This window comes from Copidosoma floridanum, unplaced genomic scaffold (assembly GCF_036245765.1).
Source record: "Copidosoma floridanum isolate Cflo_tuat_1 unplaced genomic scaffold, Cflo_Japanese_pri ptg000021l, whole genome shotgun sequence".
Taxonomy (NCBI): domain Eukaryota; kingdom Metazoa; phylum Arthropoda; class Insecta; order Hymenoptera; family Encyrtidae; genus Copidosoma; species Copidosoma floridanum.
Window position 1 is genome coordinate 12,601,490 of NW_028321898.1, and position 21,404 is coordinate 12,622,893.

General features: G+C 31.2%; 1 protein-coding gene across 3 annotated transcripts in view; it reads right to left on the minus strand.

Moving 5' to 3' along the window:
* Positions 1-21,404, minus strand: part of rump (heterogeneous nuclear ribonucleoprotein rumpelstiltskin) — a 142,665-nt gene that overhangs the window by 58,335 nt on the left and 62,926 nt on the right. The gene's annotated exons all lie outside the window — the stretch shown is intronic.

Genomic DNA, 21,404 nt, shown 5'->3' on the forward strand with positions numbered 1-21,404 from the left:
AAAAAACGTTTTTTGTTTGGTTTTATTACAGTTGATTAGCACTTTTAAATTTTCTACAACATTTTTTTTTTTAGCTTACCTGAATTGCACGAAAAATTACCGACATTCCAGCTAATTCAATCCTACTAAAATAGAACAAAATGTTTCGAATGCAACAACGTATAGGACTACGAAAAACCATAAAAAAAGCAACATTATCTAGACAATCACCATATGCTTACAGAGCGAGTAGCAGTATATGTAATCACGGCACTATCAGCAGACCAACTAAAAATATCATAGAAATTTTCTACATAAAATTAACCAAAAACATTTATGGTTATTAAAGTAGTGCAAGTATATACACAATTTTGTTGTGATATTACAAGAAGGTTAAAAGGTACTAAGCATAAAATTTAGCCTGTCAAACAAAGCAAAAAAACGAAATAATTTTATCTAAAATTTTGAAAGTAGACTTTGAAATTCAGTTGAGGGTCTAAGGAGATTAACTAGAAAATTTAACTAAATTATTTACCAAACACACTGTAATAGTTTGACATTATATTATAAGTGGCTAAATTGGGGCTAATAGGGTATCAGAGAGCATTAGAGGATCAGAGCTGCGTTGACAACTTCACTTAGATAATAAGGGAAACTGAAGGGGACCAATGGGTGATATAAAAATAATGTATGTATCCCAAATCACTGTATTATGTAAGTATATGGATGATTCTGCCGTAAGTGACTTAAAAGGCCTCAAAGAGTCGTTAAAGAAAAAGTTGGTTAAAAAAATTATTTTTCATTGGAGTCGTAATACCATCCGCAACAAATATCTTATGCGATTCCACTTAAAAGTTTTTGGGACTAAAGATATATGATACTTTGTATAAGTCAATTTTGGTTAATTAAAAAAAAAGTCTGCTTTTGATGTGCGTAGCTGAGCTGTTGATATAGTTAAAGTGATCTAGCTCAGATTCAATCAAAGCTAGGATCAAGCCCAATCGATTAAAAAAAAAGTTTATTTTATTTAGTGCCTCCGTTGAAAAGTTAATGTTTTAAGAGAAGCGACAAAAGTCGCTTAAAATAAGATTTTGCAGATTTGTGCCGAAAATATTGCATTAAAAAAAGATTGCTTTAACTTTTGATTAGTGGCACCAAATTAAATAAATTTTTTTTTTCATCGATAAACTTTAGTTTTAGCAGTCATTAAAGGTAGTTGTTTCCTAAATCAAAAGTATCTAAAAAGGTACGAAATTTTCAGCAAAACTAATATAAGCGTAGAGAAATATGTGTAAAAAATTTGAGACCGATTTACTACGTCATTATTAAAATATCCTCGTCAAAAAATCACTCTTTTAACATAGAAGTAATGGTGCAAACACTACATAGCCCCATTATTTTTAAAAGTGTAACTTATCGCATATCTACGATAATTAAAAAAACTACTGAAAACTACCTTAGACAGTAAAGAAGCGCATACATTTTTTTAGAATTTTTTTACCACATAGTTTTAAAGTAATAGTAATCAAAAAAGTGCTCTTTGTTTGATTTTAGAAGATAACCAAGTAAGTATCGCGTATGGGGCAACGTCACATTGTCACATGAGTACAAATAGATAGGTGTTTATGTTTATGTACGTATAAGTGTACGCAAAGGCATTCACATTTCTCTCAGACAATTTGAATACGGGATTATATTTGAACATAACTTAAGTGTTGTATATCTGTATATACGATTGACCTATATATTGGGAAAAACAACTACCTTCAGCCTCTTTTTGACCACTTAAAAGAGTGTACTCCTTTCCTGCTAGTGATAAAAATGGAATCGATATTCATCGATGTATCTCGAGAAAAAAAGTCAACTAGACTAAACGCCGAGACACGTATCTTATGTTTCATCCTAAACATGCTTGATAAAAAGTTTCGTCAAGTTCCGATGTATGATAGCTAGAAAAAGAGACACTTTTATCATCGTTGGGTACGGAAGTAACAGGTACAGAAGTGACATTTTAAGTTTCTGAGTACTGTTGCGGCTCGTAAACTTATTAATAGTTTTCCGCTTACAAAATATCTGTCTCTAATAAATAGTACGAGAAAAAAATTTTCCTTACCTGTAGGAGTAACAGAGTGGCGGATCTAGGGGGAGACGGAAGTGACAAAAATTTTTGCACAGACGAAAATTGAAAATTAAAATATGTGTCTATTTAACAGATTAGAATTTTTTACAGCTTTGGCTTGTGCGTTAGTCTTGGTATGATCTGAGACTAGAAAAGTGACCATTAAAAGGTGTTACGAAACACAACAGTATAGTTTTCAAAGCGATTTCAGCTATAACCAACATTTTTGTTCGAATCGTGGGACATTTGTTATTTGGTTAAAACTCTTGCTTACAGATTAAAAATCAATGTTGTTATGGCATAAATGTAACAATCAAGGTTTATACTTAACAATGTGTATGCGAGGACATAGTAGAAAAGTTTTTTTTTCAAGTATATGCTTTTAAATGCGTAATTAAGATAGGGACAGAGTACGGAAGTGACATTTTAACTACATTTTCCTTATGATCTCATGAAGGAGTAAGCATATTAGCTTGAAATTTTTTCCAAGACATTTGCCACTTTTGACACAATTTGACAGCTGAGCACCAAATCATAGTAAGACTATTACGACATAGCTGGTGCAGTAGCCATACTATTTTTCTCTTCATGCACGCAAGTTGAAAGAGCATTTTGAAATAATACATCACAGTTTTTTTTACAGTTATACTTCTGTATAAGCGTTGTGAGCTTAAGTAAATGAACTATTTCAGAATTTTGACCATTAGAAAATAAGTGACGGAAGTAAATTTTTTGTTCTACTCCTCCCACACCACACCCCGTTGCAAAATTTTAAATTTTAATTTTTTGTCCTTTAACAAGTTTAATAATTTTTTTTTTTTGCAATAAATAATAACTGATGCATGTTACGCATAAGCGCCAAGGCTAGTATTAAAAGTAAGGATCAATTTTTATTTTGTAAAACCATTAATACACTCGTTACAAACACTTACAAATTTTAAATGGTCGATAACTTTATTTATAATAAAGTTATGATTACAAAAGCTCAAATGATTTGTAATCGTAAACCCTATGCCCATATAAAATTTGGTCAAACTATTTCTTCAATTTACCAAGTTCTGTGACTTGCAACTAAGGCATGAATTACAAAAAAATAATGTTCAAAACAATTCTTAAGACGTTTTTAATACAACTTAAGTATCATATAGGTAACGGAGCTTATGAAAAAGAATCAGCATCTATGTGGAGGCCGTTGGAAGCCGTACGTTAGATCTAAGTTTTTTTTAAATTGTTTATTGCATGATGAATTGTGCAAATCAATTTTAATGAAATTTGCAGCATAAGTTCAATGCACTTTGTACTACTTATTCCTAAATTTATATCTCAAACAATTAATATCATGTATTTTTTTCAGAGCGTTAAAAACGTATTATAATTTTTTATAGTTTCATCCTATGTTGCAACTGAAAATCAAAATTCTTTAATTTTCATGAGTTTTCTTCAATATCTGATTAAATGACGAAAAAAACACCCTCTACATCAATTTTTCTACGAGCTCTGCATTTCCAGGTATTAATCGAAATATGTCAAAAAATATATACACCAGAAAAAAAGTATTTTGTGCAAAAAAAGTGCGTGAGTAACTTTGCCACCTGTTTTGGAAGCGTTTTGTAGTCAGTGTCGATAATTAATTGTTTTGGACAGCTAAATTCATTAAAAAATATTTTTTCAGCCCGAAAACCGCTTGAAAAAGTACTTTTCCAATCGTAGCATTTTTTCTGCTGGTTTTATGAAAAAATGTCTATCATAAAAAAAGTAGGTATTCAAAAGACCTAAGAAATTAGCCGTGATAGTTAACAATGGGATAATAGGTTTAGTTGAAAAATGTGAATAACCGCTTACATGGCAGTTTTTAAATTTGTTTACAACTAATAAACAATCAGTCTGAAACGTCTAGAAATGTTAAGAAATTTAAGCTCTTGCGTGGCACTACAACACCTCCAAGTCTTGATGTTGTACGTTTAACCGTTTTTGCAGAATTGCATTGTGTTTTCAATAGCAATCGACAGTTTATGATTATCAAATTTTTTTTTTCTTAAAATATAACTATAACAGAGTAACATGTCAGAACCCTAACTGCAATTGTCAATTGACTCAGCCATGAGAATTAAAAAAAAAAAAAAAAAGTATCTTGTCTTTTGAAGGTCATAGAGCATCTTTTTTTTTTTTTAATTTACGAAAAAATTCAATCTATACAATTAATAAGGTCTGGTTCAGGTTCCACTTAAATAAAAGATAATATTTAATTTGTAATTCAGCGTTTTTTTGCAGCTTATTATACTATTAGTCTAGTGAGAAAAGTGAATTAATTCAATAAAAGACGTTTAGTAGAACTCATCACAAACAAACTATCAAAATGATATAATATTTCGATGAACTAAAGAAAAAAAAATTGTATGATGCGGTACATATGTTTGCAACAATACATTCCATACACATAAGATTTCCATGTCATACGATAAAAATACTTTTATATTTATCTATCGATTTTCCAAAAAAACGTAAAAATAACAATTTTTTAAATTGTAGGATAGCGTCTATCCAATTTGACTGAGATAAATCTCTAAAATTACTGAATCCTTTTTTAAAAGATATCGAGAAAAACACTTGCAAGGTTAAAAAAATTTTTATTTCGAACGCCATTTTGTTTCACCAGAGAGTTATAGAAACATTAAACTAATTATTGTACTAATATAAGACGTCCAATGACAGTTGGTTAGTAATTAAAATTACGTCCAATGGTGGTACTGTCAAATTTTGTATTTATTGAAAAACAAAACGACGTTTCGGCCGTTTGCACAATGTCCCGGCTCTCATCAGGTACCAAAATCCAAGAGTAATAAAAAATTCTTTACAATACAAATTTTGATTAATATAATAAACGCAAATTACGGCAGTTGGGTTGCAATTCACTTAATGATGAAATTCCTTTTTAAAAAATATATGTTGTAAAGAAACATTGCGTGGATGTAGTCACCAAATTTGAGCACAATCGCGTCTACAGATTTCGAGAAAAAAATTCATGAAGTGTCCCTTTTTCGTCGTCTTTAACATGGGCTTAAATGTAAGTTACAAAAAAAGTTGTAAAAAAATACCTATTACTCTTGACACAGCGATGAGAATGTTTTAAAAAACTGATATGTTATTTATGACAACTTCATTCGTATACGTGCAAAGTTTCAATAAAATCGCGTCTGCAGTTATGGAGATATTATCATAAATGTTAACAAATTTGTTTCTTGCTTGTATGCTTCATCATGTGGCAGACAAGGATGCACTGAGTACACTGTTTGCTGTCAGCTCGACTTTTTACGTGGCGTGATAGCTTTTCACAAAATCACTTCTAGAGGCCGTTCTACTCAAAATTATGATCTCAAACTTCGTATAGGCGTTAATGAGACTTTATACTTTAATGATATACCATTAAAACCTCTAATTTTGAAAATTTGTAGCACACTTTTATTTAAAGAAGATCAGATTGACTATACCGTTTACACCTTATTTTGTATCTCTCATAGAGAAAGTATTTAGGCTATTTTATTAATACCATAAAAAACAAGATACCTTGAAGAATATTCTGTAATTTTTTTGAAGTATTTTATTTAAACTTTAACGAGTACTGGCAAGTCGAGCACAAATGCATTTTCCGTAACCGAAAGGGCGGATGTTTTTAGGCTAGGTTAGTACAGCAGACTTCAGCACGGTGCCTTATGAACATACACGTGCTCCTCTACACCTCCCCGCGGGAGCGACCTTACTCCCTTAAGTAAAGTCTATGATATACCTCTGACTCTAAAGAAGGGGATGTAAAATCGTAATGTTGTCAGAGTTTCAAGTTTTGTTGCTTTTATACCCTGCACATATACAAATAACACAGTATAAACACACAATACAATCAAATAAGAATTGCAAGCAGTTCCTTGTGAGACATACGTTAACAGATCATGTTTTCCTAATACCATAAATGAAAGGGGCCCTCAAATCATGTGCATAGAGTTAGCCTCTGTTCTTAATTGACTTAACAAGAGACAACATCCAGATTTGGAGGTGTGTAGTGCCATACAAGAGCTTAAATTTCTTTGCATTTTCGGACGTTTCAGGTAGATTGTTTATCAGTTATAAACAAATTCAAAAACCGCTATTTAAGCGGTTATTAACATTTTGCAACTAAGCCAATTATGCGATTGTTAACCATCACGGCTAATTTTGAATACCTATATTTTGTACGATAGGTATTTTATCGTAAATCTAACAGGAAAAATGCTGCCATCAGAAAAGTACTTTTCCATGTTGTTTTTGAGCTAAAAAAACTTTCCACGTAAATTTAGCTGTCCAAAAAAATTTATCATCGATATTCACTGCAAAACGCTTCCATAACAGGTGGCAAACTTACTTCCACACTTTGAAACTGGTGTCTGAGCGTCTTATTTTGCTGGTCTCATAGCATTTTTGAGAAATGTCGCTATTTTTTAATTCCCAACAGTTTTTCACATGAAATTGGATGGGGTATTGGGTTATTGGGTTATTGGATTCTGGAATGATTCTAATATGTTACTTGATTATATCAAATCAAAACTAAAGCTCCTTAGTTTAGATGACACAATGACTGAGTTGGACAAGGGTAGGCTGTGGGTGGAGGGAGAAGGGGCCAGATAAAAGTTGTAGACGGTCAATAAAGAGGCATTAAGGGTTTCATTTTAGTGGAGGAGCGTAGTTGCTTAAGAGGAGTTTTACAATTAAATAAATAATCATAAGGACATAAATTGTCCTTATTGTGTAAAGGGAGAGGCTTATGAAAATGTGAGTAAAAGTTAGAGGTATGGGGCAATGTGGGATGCCTGTGAGAAACGTGAAGGGGGCTGCTACATAGTCCCAGTGCATTATCTTCTCTGCATAACCTAGGAATGTGTGAATAGGAACACTAACGGTTAGCAGGCAATTAAAAGAACCTTTTTCTTAAGGACACAAATCTGGTTAATAATATTAAAGAGAAATTAATGACTAACATGTAGTTGTATTCTCATTAAAATTTTTATTAACTAGTTTTATTTTTTGTACTTAAATATTTAATCATGAATAAATTAATACTTTTGTCACTTTCTTTTAAACCGTTGTCAATAAATATCTCAAGAAAAAGACTCTATTACAGAACATTACGATATAATAGCAGACATCAACGTAACAAGCAAGTGACGAAAAGCAGCAAACAAAATCACGCCTGGTTAGAAAAATAGTGATTATGAATATCTCATAAGATCAAGAAAACTATTCAGCAAATTAAATCCCTATATCCTTAATATTATCTACTCTGCCAAAAATTTGATCAACTAAAGATAGGCAAATGGGTACGTCAAGATTGAACCGCAGTAGAACCATAAAACATGGTGTTTAGCGTTTACTTTTGTAATACGTTATTAATATAAAGACTACATAACACATTTGAACCATGCTGTATTTAAATCATGTTAGACTTACTGTTCAAAGTACTCCAAAGTTTGTTGTTTTAAGCATGAATTAAAAAATACAATACAGTCAGACAAGGTTACCAAATCTTCTACAGACATCATGAAGAGCAAAACAATCAAGTGGAAAAATTAAGGAAAACCAAAAGTGGCAGGTTCTAATTGTAATATTGAACCAACTTTAAGGTTAACCTCCTACCAAAGTTTAATTAATAAGAAGACAGCTTACCTAATAATATGCCCTAAATATCAAAGCACGTAGCTTAGCAAAAATTGGATCATATTTAAGAGAACTAAAAGTACGCGAAAAGTCAATATACATTCTGTCCACCTTAGCATCCTGCACAAGACTTAAAGTAACACAATTTAAAAAAAACATGAGATTTTTAATTGTAGACTGGCCTTTCATGAACCTTACTTTACAATGGACTATTTGTGTTAGCAAGCTATCAAATACGTAGTCAACAACTAACTTTTATAATGTACACGTAATTAAACTTTACTTATAAATACAGACAACGGCCACTTACTCGCAACCTTTATATAAGGTGTAATTCCATACCGATTACTGATCACCTTGGTTAATACTATACTTATTATACCATAGGCAAATGTTTAAACTGTATACAAGACCAATGTGAAGCTTCTTACAAAAATATTTCATAGGACCGTGCAAGTGGGGAATATACGGTAATGATAAGATTACTTCATAATTATTATTGTTTCTATTGCAAATGTCAATCCTGTTCATGTTTTTTAGGGTATTTAAGGTATTTAAAAAACATGAACATGATTGACATTTGCAATAGATGATTTATGGTATAAGCAAAACATGATCTGTTTACGTATGTCTTACAAGGAACTGCTTGCAATTCTTATTTAATTGTATTGTGTGCGTATATTGTGTCATTTGTATATGTGCAGGGTATAAAAGCAACAAACTTGAAACTCTGACAACATTACGATTTTACATCCCCTTCGTTAGAGTCAGAGGTATATCATACACTTTACTTGATTTGCATTTATTGTATTTATCAAAATTTGTATTGTAAAGAATTTTTTATTGCTCATAGATTTTGGTACCTGATGAGAGCCAGGACACTGTCTAAACGGCCGAAACGTCGTTTTGTTTTTCAATAAATACAAAATTTGACAGTATCAACACGTTGTTTTAATTAGTAACCAACTGTCATTGGACGTCTTATATTAATACAATAATTAGTTTAATGTTTCTATAACTCTCTAGTGAAACAAAATGGAGTTCGAAATGAAAAATTTTTTAACTTTGCAAGTGTTTTTCTCGATATCTTTTAAAAATAGATTTAGTAATTTTAGAGAGATTTCTCAGTCAAATTAGATAGACGCTATCCTACGATTTAAAAAATTGTTATTTTTTACGTTTTTTTAGAAAATCGATAGATAAATATAAAAATATTTTTATCGTATGACATGGAAATCTTATATATATGAAATATATTGTTGCAAACATTTGTACCGCATCATACAATTTTTTTTCTTTAATTCATCGAAATATTATATCATTTTGATAATTGATATTAAATATTAATATAATGAATTATTACTTCAATACATTGAATTCGTTTTTAATGCATTTTTTTAGGTGTCTTTATCAATTTTTCTGTAGTATTATATTAAGTAAATATTTATTATGTATGTGAATATAAGAATAAAATAAATATATTAGAACTGTTTTGTTCAATATAAATTGTCATCGAATTTACTTTAATAATTGTAATTACAACCTTAACCATAACCATAACCACAACCATAGTCATAACTACAACCTTACTTCAACAAACCGAATTACATCGTACATAAAGTATTAAATAACATGAGAATGAACTACAACTGATTGTAACAATACCTATAACAATAACTTCCAAAACAACCTTATTTTAGCAAATAGAACTATTCTTTTGTAAGTATGGACCATGCAGAAAAAAATACTCAGTCGGAAGACGAACGAAATATTGTAATAACAAATAGATGCACACGGCAAGCTGAATGTATGCAACAACAACAACAAAATGCTCGTCAAGTTTAGAATGATGGTAATCGTGACATACAATAAGTCTTGTGAAATGATGCATAAAGAAATTGAAGCACAGCAACTGTTAAATAATAGTGAACGTCAGCCTGAATTATAATTGTTGTTCACATTAAAATCAGGTCAAGATGAAGGTAGATAAAATTTTTAAAGAGTTAAAGAAGTTGCTACTATTTTTTCAACTACAGCTGGTGGTGAAATTCCTGATTCCTACGTAACTGCTCGAAATAAAAATACTCAAGATTTACAATATAATAGTTACATGGATCCTAATGTTGAACCTTGGATGTATCCTTTATTTTACCCTCATGGTACACAAAGATGGCACGCAAGGATATCATGTGTAACAATGACTCGTATCGACGTGTCACCCGAACGGCGTATAGTAGATACCACATGGCTATTGGACCTCAAGAATTTAATCTTTTTATCATGGGGAGTAGATTATATCAACAATGGTTAGTTGATAATTATGTTCAAATAGAAAAAGATAGAATAAAATTTATTTAAGATAATCAGCATAAAACTAAAGCAAATAAGTACAAAGGTTTACATAATAACATTCAAATTTCGGCTAACGATATAAATGGCCATGTTGGAGAAACTGTAAGAAGGTAAACGCCCATATTCATGGAACATGCCCCTATTATGAAATCATGAATAAATTTCAGTTATTGCAATCCTAAATAAACAATATCCTCCCGAATAGAAATGTGCCGTAGCTTGCCTGACTGCCTGTGCAGGTCCTACACAGGAAAGATAGGCATTTTATGCATATATGAGTTCAGGCTGTGCACAGTTCCTGAACAGGTCCGGTGCTCTTGCCTGAACTGACATCAACTGTCTGCTACTACAGTATAGTCTTAACCTTTTTTTCAATTAATCTAAAATGGAGCAAAACCATTATTCTCGACGAAAGACGCGAAATAAATATAGAATGTAAATTATTCGTAAAAGAAAAATTTCGGAAAAAAGAAAACCATACAGATTTAATGGAAATAATGAAAAAAAAGCTAAACTTACAGATAATATTAGTGAAAACTCAGCTGTACAGTTTGATAAGCAAAAAATTTAGAGCGATATTCAGCAAGAAATTTTTGAAGAATCAAACACAACTATTGACAGTGTAAGAAAAAAAAAAAAAAAAAAAAAAACAAGTGTCAATATTGATGAAGTTCGTGATTTGTATGTACAACTTCGGAAAATGGAAAAGAGAGTGTTTTATTGCAAATAGCCACATGGATAAACTTTTAAAAATATTGCAATATCACATTCCCAGCTTACCTGTATCCCATAAAAATTTACTGAAATCAACTTCTCTGTTTAAAAACATTTTTTTATGTAACATAACCTTACTATTTAATTGTGTAAAAGTCAGTTCAGGACTAGATTATATTTGTCCAAGTTGCCTGAGCTAAGGCTGCCTGTGCAGGAGCACGAGCAGGTCCTGTGCACATCGTTGGATAAAATTCCATTAATGCCTGAGCAGGTCCTACGCAGGCAGCTCAGGCACCTGTCCAGGACCTGTTCAGTGCCTGAACTCAATTTCTGTTCGGGCTTTTATGCAAAAATTTCAGTGAGAACTACTTATAATTTCCTAAATACTCAATGCCATACAATTATTGTCAGTGTGTTTAGAATCACGTAAAAAAATTATCTATAGAGGATGCTTCGACAAGGCGTTAAAATGAGTAGTTTTTAACGAAATTGCACTCCCTTAGAGCACTTTTCTTTTTGTTATATCGAATGCTTTAAGTTTTCTAATTTTTAGTAAAATGTTATAAAATGTACCCTAGAGAGTGTGAAATGATTTTGCAACTGTTTGGATGTTAAAAAAAAATGTATTTCATTTGAAAAGTGACTGTTTCGTAGACACATCCACAATTTTATAGGTTGGACGTATTTATGAAACATCGTGACCAACTTTTTATAAATAGGGCAACTCCCTTTGTTGTCATTGTACCAATTTATAAAATGGGCTGAGTTGACGGTGCTTGCCAGCAGATTATATTACTGTTATCCAATTTAATTGTTGTTTCACTTAAGTTAACAAAAAAAAATCCTGCACTAATGGTTGTCAAAAGTGGACCACCTCTTGCATTGTCAGCCAGTGATGAGAAAGAGATCACGAAATGGATAGTCCAGAGAGCTCAAATCCGTATGCCGGTGATAAAAGATGAGCTGTTAGAAGCTGTTGAACAATACATGAAATCAGCAGGTTTAAAAACATCATTTGTAAATGACAAGCCAGGAAGACGCTGGTATGAAGGCTTTCTTCATCGAAACCCTGGGATTGCTGTACGAACTCCCCAATATTTAAGCATAGCTAGAAATTCTGTGAGTGAAAGCGATCTCAGAGAGTGATTCACAGAAGTAGGTAGTTACTTGAATAGTAAGAAATTGCTTGGCATTGAGGGCTCACGAATTTTTAACTGTGATGAAAGTTCCGTATAGCCATGCCCCCAATCAAACAAAGTTTTGACAGAGAGAAGAACTCGTGCTGTTCACAAAGTTGTTGATCGTAGCGAAAAAGAATGTTTGACCGTACTTTTTATGTACAGCGCTGTCGGAGTTCGTGCGCCTCCTATGATCATGTACAAGTACAAGAAAGAATTGCCTGTTAAAATTTCAGCATCTCTTCCTAGTGGTTGGGGAGCTGGCATCTCTGATTCTGGATAAATGATGACGAAGAGCTTTTATGAATATATTACTAATATATTCCATCCTTGATTGTTAAACCAAGAGATTGAGTTTCCAATTGTTCTTTATTTCAATGGGCATTCTTCCTATATGACTGTGCTTTTGGTCTCTTTTTGCAGAGAGAAAGCAATAGAGTTGATCAATCTTCACCCTAATTCTACTCACATAACTCAGCCTTTGGATATTGCTTTTATGGGCTCATTCAAAGCATATTACAGGAAAACCGTTGCAAATTGATTAAATGAAGATGATGTGATAAAATGAAGCAAAGAAAATTTTTCTGTTGTTTTAAAAGAGACCCTAGACTTAATGAATGGAGAAGCAAGTACAATGGTAAATGGCTTTAGAGCTTCTGGACCATTTCCTTTCAATGCCAATGCTGTTGATTACAGTGCACTGGAAAAGAAAAAGAAAAATCAAGAAACAGAGCATAAAAATGGGAATGAGACAAACCAAGACTCTCATGATACATTTATGAAGGAATTTGAGTCTGGAATTCCAGAATACGTTTTGAATCAATTTCAAGATTTTGAAAATACTGGTGTATGGAACGGTAATTTCGAGATCAAAGGTTTATTTGATTACTGGCTCCAGAAGAAAAAAAAATGGTTAGTATAAATTTATACTCTAATATTTTTAAAACAAATTTTTTTCATGTTTATTTGCAACTCATAAATAGGAATATACACTATTATTCATTAATACTAATCCAAAACAAAATTGTATTTTACAGGAATAGTTCTACAAACTTCTACCATCGTATTCTGCGTCAAATATTATGTAAAAATCATGTTTATAAATTATGGAGGCTCTTTAATTGTTACTGTTAAAATATTAATTTGTGGAGCGCGTAATGGTAAAAAAAGCTGTTTTTTGAGTATAAAATGATATCTGTACCTCATATCAAAAAAAGTTAAACGTAAAAGTTGTAGATAATTGAAAGATCTACAACGTTAGTATTTACTATTTGTCAGTATAACCTCCAAATTTTGTATTATCATGCAAAAAAGCGAAAAACCACCATTTTATTATTTATTAAGTATAAATTTTCATTAAAATTGAATCATGAATGATTTGTTTTCCAATCTAATCTCCTGAATGATAAGAAACGAATTTTCATTCAAGAAAAAAAGAAAACTATTAACCACTAGACAAAAAAATAATAATAACAATCCTCGACATAACATCAACACGTTAACTGTTTTCTGTTTATCAAATTTTGTTATTGCTTCTTTGTTTTTTATTGTTTTATTAATTGTCTGCTTTTATATGGAAAATAAATTTTTAATCTCTTTGATTTTTTGGAATTTTAAAATTTTGCGGAGAAGCCTGCCTACGGTACGATCTATGATTCAAAGTGTTACCCGCGCTACTCGCGTACATTCCCCGTACTACAAGTTCGTCGGCTTTTGGATCAGCTGTCCGTTTATTTTGGTTCGCTACCAAGACATAATTTCACTCGTTGTAATTTAAAATTAAATAATTTTTACTTTGTAACAATGCCACGGAAAGAGGCACGTTAAATGAAAAAAAAATACTAGTTATCGATCAGACAGATGTTTCAATCCTTTTTATCTCAAACATCCAACAACTAACACTTCTGATTTGAGGACAGTAAATGAAAACCAACTTTTGAAACTGGACTTGGCAATTTCGTCAGATGCATTACAACAAAAAATTTGTTCTTCTTGTTGCTTGAAGTTATGAAAGTTGAAAAGAAAAGATACTAAGGAGAGTGAAAATGAACTACCAGAATTGGTACGTACAATATTTTGATTATTATATTGAGTTCAGACATACCTAACCTCTCGTAGAATTTTATGTCGATGTTTTAGTCTAACTTTTTTTTAGACACTACAAAAGGAGGATTCTTCAAGTGAAGTCTGATATAAAAGTTGGGAGCAGTGACGGTACATCTGGATTTTCGGGAGATAATCCATTTTTGCAAAGTGAACGAGTGGATTTTTTCAATAAAGGATTAAGCTTTTTAGGATCTTCGCCCATCAAAAAACAAAAACTATCGTCGAAAAGTTATTTGGAAGAAAAATCAAAACAAATATTGTCCGTAATTGACAAAAAAATGATGACGACGAGTCCTCGATAATAAGTGCTTTGCAAGAAAGTTTCAATACTTCGGCTGACCACGTTCATAAAATTAAAATTTTGACTATTTTTCGATCGTGGTCTTATAAAAAAATTGAGGACACATTTCCTTCCGGAACTTGTCATATGATAGGACTAGCAAAAAATTTTGCTCGAGATAAGGGATTAATTGGGGATCCAAACCCAAAACAACATCCATCTCTATATGATAATGTTATCGATACAATTGTTAGCTTGTACCAGTCTGACGACTACACTTAATTTATGCCCGGAAAAAAAAAATACGTTTCGATAAAAGTAGACGGCAAATCGGTACCTATACAAAAAAGACTAGTATTAAATAATAAAAGAATTGTATGAAATTTTTACTAGTATGTATCCATCTATGAAATGTAGTTTCTCAAAGTTTGCCAGCTTAAGAGCTAAATATTGTGTTTTGGAAGGTGCTTCTGGTACTCACTCTGATTGTGTATGTCGTATACATGAAAATGTTAGTTTATTAGTAAGTGGTGACATTTTAAATCACTTATTTCCGGTTCTGAGCTGCCTTTGATCAATCATAAGGATTGTTTGGATCGTATGGTATGCAAAAACAAAACGACTGATTGTTATTTCAATTCTTGTAAGAAGTGCTCAGGCGTGACGAATGTTATTGGGCAACTGGAGGAAATTTCTTAAGAAAAATGTATTAAAATTGTTACCTACAAACAATGGGTTACGGTTGACGTGACGAATGTTATTGAGCAACTGGAGGAAATTTCTTAAGAAAAATGTATTAAAATTGTTACCTACAAACAATGGGTTACGGTTGAAAGAATCTCATTGCAGACCTAATATCTCCAGTTGATGAATTTTTACAGGAGTTAAGTAAAGGTTTGCAAAAACTGTTGAAATCATTCATTCTTGGTTAATAAAAGAAAGTATTTTTTAAATGAGATGGAAAATAAACTGAGAGAAAACGAGTGTATCGTAATTGGCGACTTCTCAGAAAATTAAGCTTTCATAATTTAAAATTCGGTTCAGGGTGTACATTGGAACAACGATCAGGTAACCGTACACCCATTTTCAATTTATTAGAGGAACGACTTGAATGAATTAAAAATTTTAAGTTTTGTTCGCATTTCTGAATGCCTACATCACGACACTATTGCCGTACATCTATATCAAAAGCAGTTCATTGAATTTATTAAAATAAATTTACCGTGTGTTAATAAAATAATATACATGTCTGACGATGCGAGTGGACAGTATAAAAATAAAAAAAACTTCATTAATATCACTCATCACTTCAGACTTTAAAATAGTAGCAGAGTGGCATATTTTACCTACTTCACATGGAAAGGGGCCATGCGACAGAATAGGCGGGACTATAAAACGACTGGCTGCCGGAGAAAGTCTTCAGAGAATTACCAATCCCATTCGAACGCCACGAGAACTTTTTGATTGGGCCACAGAATCACTGCCAAATATTACTTGTCGTTATTCTACAAATGATTATTACGAAGAAGAAAGAAAATTAGCGTCAGAAAGATTTTTGAGAGCAACAACGATTAAGGGAACGCTAAAATATCATAGCATTGTTCCACTATCTCATCAAGAATTAGAAGCGAGGCTGTTTTCTTTGAACGAAAAAACAAATATTGTGAAAATTTTTAGGTAACATTATTTTGTTATGAAACTGAAAAAAAATTTACTTGTATATGTTTGTTAGATCTATAAATAAATATTAAGCAATCATAATGTTAACTTAGTTTTTTATTACACAGTTTTATCAATTCAATAAAATATAATTTATTCAGTTATTATTGCTCATCTCCGTTTTACAAGTAAAAAATTACTCTCAATAAAGGATAATATGGCGATTTCTCGCTTTTTTTGCATGATAATACAAAATTTTGAGGTTATCCTGACAAATGGTAAATACTTAAGTTATAGATCTTTCAATTGTCTACAACTTTTACGTTTGACTTTTTTTGATACGAGGTACAGATATCGTTTTGTACTCAAAAAACAGTTTTTTTACCGATACGCGCTACATAAATTAATATTTTAACAATAACAATTGAAAAGCCTCCATAATTTAAAAACATGATATTTACGTAAAATTTGACGCAAAATACGATGGTAATAATAAAAACTCGATGTATTTTGGGGACAATTGTTAAAAATCGATTAAAACAATTAAACTGTTAATAACAATGTTACTTTGTTCATTTTTTTTTTCAATTTTTTTTCTTAAAGCTCAGCTCTTCAGCTACAAAAGTGCTATTGATGAAAATTTCGTAGCTCTTAAGGATTCGGAGCTATACATTATTTCAAATGAGTCTCTAACCACTCTTATGAAATTTGTTATACCTTAAAAATTCGAAACTAGGTGATAAAAAAAAATTTCTCGTACATGTATCTCTCATTTTTCAATATAGAAACTGAAAAAAAATTTTCAGCCGAATGAGAAAAGTGAAGGTCAAAATCCGTTCGATTTGTAAAAGAATTACTCATATGCAACAATGTTATCAAGATGCGATGGCAATTGTGAATAAAAAAGGAGAATCTGATATTTTTTCAACTATGACATGCAACCCTAATTGGTGTAAAATCAAAGATGATTTATTACTACCTGGACAACAGGTATCAGATAGACCAGACTTAGTAGCACGCGTTTTTCACTTAAAAAAGGATCGTTTACTTGACAACATTATAAAAAAAGAATTTTTATGGAAAAGTTGCAGATAAGGTATATGTTATTGAATTTTAAAAACGAGGATTGCCTTATATGCATTTATTTATTAGATTAGAACATGGCTTCAAGATTGCAACACCAGAAATTGTAGATAAATTCATTTCTGCAGAAATTACTGATGAAACAATAAATTATAATTTGCATAAAATCGTGATGAAAAATATGAGTCATGGACCGTGTGCTAATTGGTGTATGAAAGATAATAAATGTTCGGAAAAATTTCCTAAACAGTTTTATTCTGAAATAAGTTTGGATGAAAATGGTTATCCTCACTGTTGTCGTCGAGATACCGGTAAAACTTACGAGCGTCCTGGGGGTTATACAGTTAATAATAAATGGGTTGTCCTATATTGGCCGAAATTATTAGAAATTATTAATTGTCGTACAAATGTAGAAGCAGTTTTAAGTATTGTAGCTGTTAAATATTTGTACAAATATATATGTGTGTGTGTATGTGTGTATACAGGACTCTATGCTGCCACAGTTACAATAGGAGAATCACAAGAAAGTAGTACAATTGATCACGATGAAGTCCGAAATTTCATTGGAACTCAATATGTTGGTCCAGTAAAAGCGTGCTATCGTATTTTAAGTAAACCCTTACAAAATAAGTCATTCCATTACAAGACTACCAGTGTACTTACCAAATGTACAGCCTCTCATAATTCCAGAAAATGATGAAGATCAAATTGTATTAGATACTTTAAATGATTCGAGTAGTATGCTCCTCAACTATTTTAAATTGAATATGAAAAATAAAAAAGCAATACAACTTTTCTATGCTGAAATCCAAACTTTTTTCAATTATAAAAAAAAATAAATGTGGTAATGTTATTGTAATTTTATGGAATGAAAGAAAACAACGTTTTAATTGCATTGGTCGTAGGTTTTCAATCAGCCCAACTAAAACTGAATTATTTCATTTAAGGTTATTGTTATTTGTATGATTTTGCGACTTACAAAATTAATCAAATATTTATTTTTTGAGGCTCCCGAGCGGGGTCACTTGGATAGCTCGGGACGAGAGGAGGAATTACTTTATTCTCTTTTTCTCATGAAATTAGCGTAAACAAATTCATAGAAAACAAGCTGATTTATTTAATAAGTTAAGTAGATAATAATATTTACAAAGAAAATAGAAATGTACATCATACATGACTAGTTCTGATTCAGTGAACGTAAAAGGGAAATGGTAACTAAATGCTCGTAAATACATGATTATAACGACATTTACGCAAAGCGACGAAGTGGATGAACAAAGAAAAATCACTAAGGTAACCACTCAATATTGGTAGCTACTTAACAACCTACTCTTAGGATTAACATGATATAAGGTGCCTTTACCTGTCGTGGCTTTTGGGAGGGAAAACTCACCACCCACTTCCAGCAGCCTTGACTCGAAAGCCTGTGTAGGTACTTCCTCCGAGTTGACTCGAAAGCCTGTGTAGATACTTCCTCCGCGTTAAAAATACTAAGTTTTAACTTTTATTATCCACATGGCTAATCACGACGGCTGCTGTTACTGTAAAGCTATTTAGGAGAGCGAGAACCGCCTGGCTTAACGGTTGGTGGAGATGAGAGCGACGAGAGCTCACTCGCTATGTCGTTCGCTTCGCTTTTACACTCGAGTGATTGTCGCTGTATTCGTGCCCACACCTGCGCGCTCGCAGTTGACACTATTCCTTATTTTACCAATTTTGCACGTACAACTTAAGTAGCAATATTTTTTATAATTGATTTTTATTTAAATTTATATTTTTACCTTGATTTAATGGCAATATGAAACATTATTACATGTTAAAGGTACTACAAGTTATACAGATTTAAGAACAGTTAATGGTGTTTACAACCTTGTTTTACAGCAGCATGCTTAACTTTAGGGCTTATTGAAGACGATGATGAGTGGTTTAAAGCAATGAATGAAGCTACAATATAGATGATGCCACAAAGACTTCGACTTTTGTTTGTTCGTGTACTAATACATTGCCAACTAATTCGTCCGGAAGAATTATGGAACAAATTTAAAGATGGTATGTCAAAAGATTTTTCACGAACGTATAATAAAGAAATCAGTCATCAATTAGCTTTAATCTTATATAAACAATTTGTTAAATATCGAATGTCGAAACTTCACTGATTATCCTACTATGGAACAAACAGTAATTTATACAGCAGAAATTAATAATATTATAAATGAACAAGCATTACAAGAAGGTCGAGATCAATATGATAAATTAAATGTTTAACAAAAAACAATAGTAGAAACAGTTTTAAAAATTTCAAGAGAAGAAAATCACGAGTCAGATTGCTTTTTTATTGACGGTCCAGGAGGATCTGGAAAAACATTCATATACAAAACTATAATATTTTAACTTCTGAAAATATTTAAGTATGTTCGATGACTTTTACTGGTATAGCTGCCACTTTACTTCCAAATGGTAAAACAGTACATAAAACATTTTGCTTACCAGTTCCAATGTTTTATGATTCTTTATCAAACATTACGAAACAATCCGAAGAAGGTGCATTCTTAAAAGATTTTAAGGATTTATTTGGGATGAAGCTCCGATGGCACCAAGATATGCTTTACAAATTGTTGAGAAAACCCAAGAGATATTGAGAATAATAATTTACCATTTGAAGGTAAAATAATAATATTAGGCAGTGGTTTTAAAGATCTTCTTCTAATCGAAGTTAATGAGACTCGTGATGAAATTTTAAATTTATCAATAAAATATAATAATTTATGGAAATATTTTTTTAAATATAAATTGACAACGTATATAAGAGTACTACCACAAGGAGTTGAATTTGTTAAATTTTTGTTGGATGTAGATGATGGAATTATTAATGATAATGAAAACAATTTAGAGCTTCAACATACTAGCATATTGAAAAACAATTAATGTATAGTAAGGCACGTTTTAGGTAAAGTTGTAGAAGAAAAAAAAATTATAAGAAATCAATAAATGTGCAATATTGTCAGCAAGAAATGTTGATGTTATTGATTTCAATGAAAAATTACTGATTTGTTAGATAAAACTAATGAGCACATATACACTGGAATTGACAGTTCTGCAAACTGTGACAATGGTGAGTTTGATTCTGATACTCTTTTACCAGAATACCTAAATTCTCTTAACCCTTTAAAATTACCTGCATATAAATTACGTTTGAAAATAAATTGCATTATTATGTTAATAAGAAACATAAGTATTAATAAAGGTTTATGCAATGGAACACGATTGAAAATCATCGACTTCTCTAATCACTTACTGAAATGTAAAATATTAACGGGTGACAAACAGAACAACATTATTTTTTTTAATTGCGTAACTCTTTACTATAAGAATAAATATACCTTTACATTTAAAAGGAGACAATTTTCTATTAAGCTAGCTTTTGTGATAACGATCAATAAGTCACAAGGACAAACTTTCAATAAAATAGGTATAGACCTTCGAGGAGATGTTTTTCATCATGGTCAACTTTATGTAGCTGTGTCTTGAGTACGATAGTTGGATACACTTAAAATTTTCTTAGCATATCAAAGACAAATACTACGGTGAAAAATTATATGTGTGAAGAATTCTACAGGTAGATTTAATATCGTTCTTCCATATGTTATTTTCTTTGTTTTTAAAGAGCAATATTTTCTGTCAAACCTCACTTGTATATACATTTTCCAAATGACCTACATTTTCTTAAGTTTAAAAATTGATATTTCTTCGTGCTTTTGAATCATTTTTTTGAATTAACCTGTATTTAAATGTTAAATCATCAGTATTGGTAAACATGACATTATGTTTACCAATTTTTAATGTAAGAACAGTAAACATATAATATAAATCCACATATTTTATAGTTTTCAATTTCTCAAGTATTATTCTTAAAACTTTTTCCTTATTTGCAACTAATAATTCAACTATTATTTCATATATACATTGAATATTTTACTTGTATTTATGTCATTATTATACACTGAGATATATTAAATATTATTTTGACATTAAAAAATGAATTTTAAAAACTACTTTATACATCAACACTAGTTACATCAAGACACGTCGACTCATTACGTCTCGCTGTTCATTGTATGTTAAGAAAATATTATAGATAGGAGGGATAGGAAAAAGAATATATAAAATGAAATTAAAAAATTGAAATATTTTTCATTATTTCTATAGTTATTCACGAAATATTCAATTATTAATGTTAGAACGGTAAACATAT